The following is a 5,000-nucleotide window of genomic DNA, read 5'->3' as shown; positions in this document are numbered from 1 at the left end:
ATGGTGGATTACACGGTGCATGTCTTTTCGCTGATGCTTGCATTGCAAAAACACCCGAAAAGTTTTTGTCGGGCCCATAATTTAGGATATTAAGTTACGACATTACCCAATGTCAGTATATAGCAGCATTCAGAGCTCTTGTTCAAATACAACGTCTGCATCTGTGTGTTTGAAACTAGACACGAGGAATATAAAAGATGTTATCACAATGCCAGCAGTCTTTTGATTCAAGTGGAAATATTTCAGAAATATTGCCAGCAAATTACAATGTCGAACTACGAGGCTGGTCTGATTGTCAACCACTGTTGAAATTGTGAAGACACATTCGCAGAAAGAGGGATAAAAAGTAATTGTTCCATGTTACGTACGCGATTGTGTGTGCATGTTTTACGAATGTACAAATGTGTGTGTGTGTGTGTGTGTGTGTGTGTGTGTGTGTGTGTGTGTGTGTGTGTGTGTGTGTGTGTGTGTGTGTGTGCGAGCGCGTAAACGCGCGTGCATACGTTCCGGCCATTGTTGGAATCTGTGCGATTCTACGGTTGTCCCAGGACTGGCTGGAATTCTAACTTCGTCCAGCCATTCTTGAACAGTGCCTTCCCTGGTGCACCATTACATAATCGCTCATTTGTAGAAGAATGTTGGATACTTCCAGATCTTTCAGAACAAAATTGGAATCATTCAATCGCTGTATGGACGATATTCGAACAACAAAATGAAATGAAATAAGAATAAAAAAATTTAAAAAAAGATTCAATCCCCAGAAACCACTGACAGCAGATGAACAGCCAAATGCAGTGTCAGTTTCAGTTTCAGTAGCTAAAGGAGGCGTCACTGCGTTCGGACAAATCCATATACGCTACACCACATCTGCCAAGCAGATGCCTGACCAGCAGCGTAAGCCAACGCGCTTAGTCAGGCAATGAGAAAAAAAAAAAAGTCAACCATCTGACACTGTGAGCGAATCCCTTTGAGTATTACAAGCAAGTCTGTTTTGTTGTTATTAAACGTGTATTGAAAGCCCATGATATTGTGCAAAACAAAATAGAAATGAAATTTTAAAAAAAATAAACATTTAAAAATTTGACAATAGTTATAATGGTAATGAAAATAATAATAATAATAACAATAATAATAATAATGGTGATGATGATGATGATGATCATAATAATAACATAATGATGATGATAATAATAATAATAATAATAACAACAATAACAATAACAATAATAATGAAAATAATGATGATGATAATGATAAAATAATAGATAGATAGACAGACGAATAAATAAATAAACAAATAAATAAATAAATAAACAAATAAATTCATTTAAAAAAATGAAATAAACTAGAATAAATCACGGAGAAAGAAGGCAAATCCGACTTTTCTTTTGGTGTCCTTCAAAATACGTTTGACATTCTTTTGCACAGTGGAACAGATCCGGCACTGAACAACATCAAAAAGAGTTGTCGTTGTTGTTTTAAGCGAAAGAAAGAATAGAAAAAAAAAGAGACAAATCAGAAAGAAGAAACAGTGAGAATAACAGATAACAATCCTTTTTCTAAAGTTATCGTGAGGTATATATATATATATTTTTTTTTTTTTTTTTTTTTTTTTTTTGTAAATACCAACGGTGTGGGAAGTTGTGTACAAAAGCCACAAACTCTTCCTGGTTCAGGTCACGTTGCTTTTCTCCGGTCGCCTATTCTTAACCCCACCCCCACCCCCACCCCCCCCCCCCCCCCCACTCCCCTCCCCCGCCACTCCCCACTGTCAATAGACCGCTTTCACACACACACACAAACACATGCACGTGTGGATGTTCACAAAAAAAAAAGGCAAGAACTTCAACGCAGATCGTCTTTGACAGGGTGCATGACAAGTCGTGGCACGGTACGCGCGCGCGCGCTCTCACACACACCATGAACTCGCGCGCGCACGCGCACACACACACACACACACATTAATATATGTGCATATATATATATATATATATATATATATATATATATATATATATATATATATATATATATATATATATATATAGAGAGAGAGAGAGAGAGAGAGAGAGAGAGAGAGAGAGAGAGAGCAACAACTTTTCTATGCATTTGTTGATTACAAAAAGGCGTTTGACTGGAGTAAGTTGGAATAAAGCGTTATTGCAGAACCTGTCAAAACGCGAAATACTATTTTTTGTGATAGTGATTGCGTACAACCAAATGAAATATTGAGGCTTTTTGGTGATGGGGAAGTATCTTTTTGTTTTACATGTTTCAGAGGGGTTTAGCAAGGAGGGGTTATTTCACCCTTTTATTTTCATATTTGCTATTGATTTTGAAATCACACACACACACACACACACACACACACACACACACACACACACACACACACACACACACACACACTGTCTGTCTCTCTCCGTCTGTGTATGTGTGTGTGTGTGTGTGTGTGTGTGTGTCCGTCTGTCTGTGTGTGTGTGTGTGTGTGTGTGTGTGTGTGTGTGTGTGTGTGTGTGTACACTCATTGCATAAGTGTTGCTGCCCATGATTAGTTTGCAAGAGAATGTGAGGAGGGGAGGGAGATATACTTTCAGAGGGGTGAGCATAGTAAATTGATGGTTGCGAGTTTGAATCTACAAAAAAAGCCTTCGTTTAAATCAAACAAATCCAGGTAAATGCTGCACAAATTAAAACAGCCCCGTTCACCAGCTGTCCAAACAAACCCACTTCACAGAGAAATGTTGGTTTATAAATAGCTCGCTGACTGGTGCAGCAGATCCGGTTAGCTAATCCCCAAATCCCGGACCTCCTCCACGCGCGTCTCCTTTCTCCTCACTGTCCCTCCACTTTCCCCCCCATCACACCCCCCCCCCCCCACCACCACCCCAGCCCCTTCAAACGCAACCCCCACCCCCTCTCCGTGTTCAAAAACCAGGTCGGGTATCCACATAAAACAAATCTACGACTGATATTTATGACGTCTGACTGTTGGCTAAATCGGGTAGCTCATCCTCTTAGGCTCCCCTTTCAACAGCCATGCTGTCTTCGTGACCAAGATTTACCGTACGCTTGAAGGATATGAATAAGTAAATACGATGGGAGGCGAGAGGCTGGAGGAGATATTCTAGTGTTGGGCTGAAGAGCTTTACGAAATTTCCCGCATACAATTCCGTTCCACTTCAAACTGTTGTTGTACACGTGTCGTGCAAAGTCACAGGGGACGTTGATGCTGTGGTTTAAGATCGGTTTGAAAGTGTCACAATACAAAAATACCTAGACAGGACAACAACTACAAAAAACTTATATATAAAGTCTTTTCTTGATAATATACATATAAGCAAACGCTGTGTGACGTTTTTCGCTTCTCAAATTCACATCAGTTAGTTTCTCTTGTGAAATTAACGACTTCCTTTTTTTTTTCCCCCACGAATTCCATGAAGTGATTTTTGACTCACTTGTGTAAACAAAGTGAGTCTATGTTTTAACCCAGTGTTCGGTTGTCTGTGTGTGTGTATGTGTGTGTGTGTGTGTGTGTGTGTGTGTGTGTGTGTGTGTGTTTGTCTGTGTGTGTCTGAGTGTGTGTCTGTGTGTCCGTGATAAACTTTAACATTGACATTTTCTCTGCAAATACTTTGTCAGTTGACACCAAATTTGGCATAAAAATAGGAAAAATTCAGTTCTTTCCAGTCATCTTGTTTAAAACAATATTGCACCTCTGGGATGGGCACACACACAAAAAAAATGAAGCCTAATTATATGCAAACTGCATTTGCTGTTATATTCATATTTTTTGTATTCTCTAAACTTGGCACTTTGATCTGATATTCTGACCCAACAACAAGAGCAGTCATTATTATCATTTTTTGTTCAAACAGGAACTTCTTTTGCTAAGCATGGAAGTTTTATTTATTTGGAAACGTTTTGGTGCAGATAGTAAAAAAAGGGAAATTACTCTGTAATTAATGCTAGGGGGACTTCATTTGCTTTAAACTGATCTTTCTCATCTTAAACATTACATTTTGAAATTATACTCAATACATAAAAAGCTAGGGGGTTTTTGTGGGGTTTTTTTAAGTGTATCACAAGTGAGTCTTGAAGGCCTTGCCTCTCTTGTTTGTTTAATTCTACTTCTGTTTTATATCAAAATATCCATCTATGATTCCATCTCCATCTGTCCTGTTTCCACAAACTCACCATACGTCTCCCTCCGCCTCACACGACCCCCCCCCCCTCCCCACCCCCACTCCCCCTCGATGTATTCCCTGTGATGAGCCTCTCACTGTGAAACACGTGCTCCTTGACTGTTGGGATCTGCGCTGCATAACGTTAGACACAGACAGTACACGGCGGTTTCTTTGAAGACCTTGTTTCGTGATGTCCTGCCGTGGGCGCTGATGGGACTTCTTGAAAGAAGTGAACATTTTGAATCAGATTTGAAGGTTTTAAACTATGGAAGGTTGGGGTTTTTTTTAAACTTTGAGTGGAAAGCTTAAAGTGGTGACTTGTTTTTATTGTTTGTTGGTGTGTGTTTTTTTTGTTTTTTTTTTATCCTTGTAGTAGCTATTAACGTGGCGATAGCCTTGAGATGGCCTTAGTGGTCGGCGAGGCTCTAAGCACCATAATTTCATTTCATTTCATTTACACGACCCCCCGTCTTCTATCTTTTCCTTGTTTTTATGATAACATTCAGACGTGTAAAGCAATAATATAAATGATTTTTCTTTTCTTTTTTTTTCTTTCTTTTTTTTTTCTCCTTTTTTCTTTTTCTTAAGCAAGCAAAGAAATCTGCCACAACTTAATAAACGGCTGCTGTTTGTTCTTCCAACAAAGGCAGAACGACGAATGAAGATTTGTTCAGTCTTTCCTTCTATTTATTTTTTTAATTTTTTGTTTGTGTGTGTGTGGGGGGGGGGGGTTTGGGGGGGTGCGTGGGGTGTGTGTGTGGGTGTGTGTGTGTGTATGTGGGTGTGTGTGGGGGGGGGGGTGGGGGGTTGGGG

General features: G+C 39.5%; 1 protein-coding gene across 1 annotated transcript in view; it reads left to right on the top strand.

The window, feature by feature from the left end:
- The window catches only part of LOC143301429 (uncharacterized), a 35,107-nt gene that overhangs the window by 441 nt on the left and 29,666 nt on the right, over positions 1-5,000 (top strand). The gene's annotated exons all lie outside the window — the stretch shown is intronic.

Source organism: Babylonia areolata, chromosome 27, assembly GCF_041734735.1.
Source record: "Babylonia areolata isolate BAREFJ2019XMU chromosome 27, ASM4173473v1, whole genome shotgun sequence".
NCBI classification, from domain to species: domain Eukaryota; kingdom Metazoa; phylum Mollusca; class Gastropoda; order Neogastropoda; family Buccinidae; genus Babylonia; species Babylonia areolata.
The sequence above is the reverse complement of the archived record's forward strand: the minus strand, read 5'-3'. Positions and strand labels throughout refer to the sequence as shown.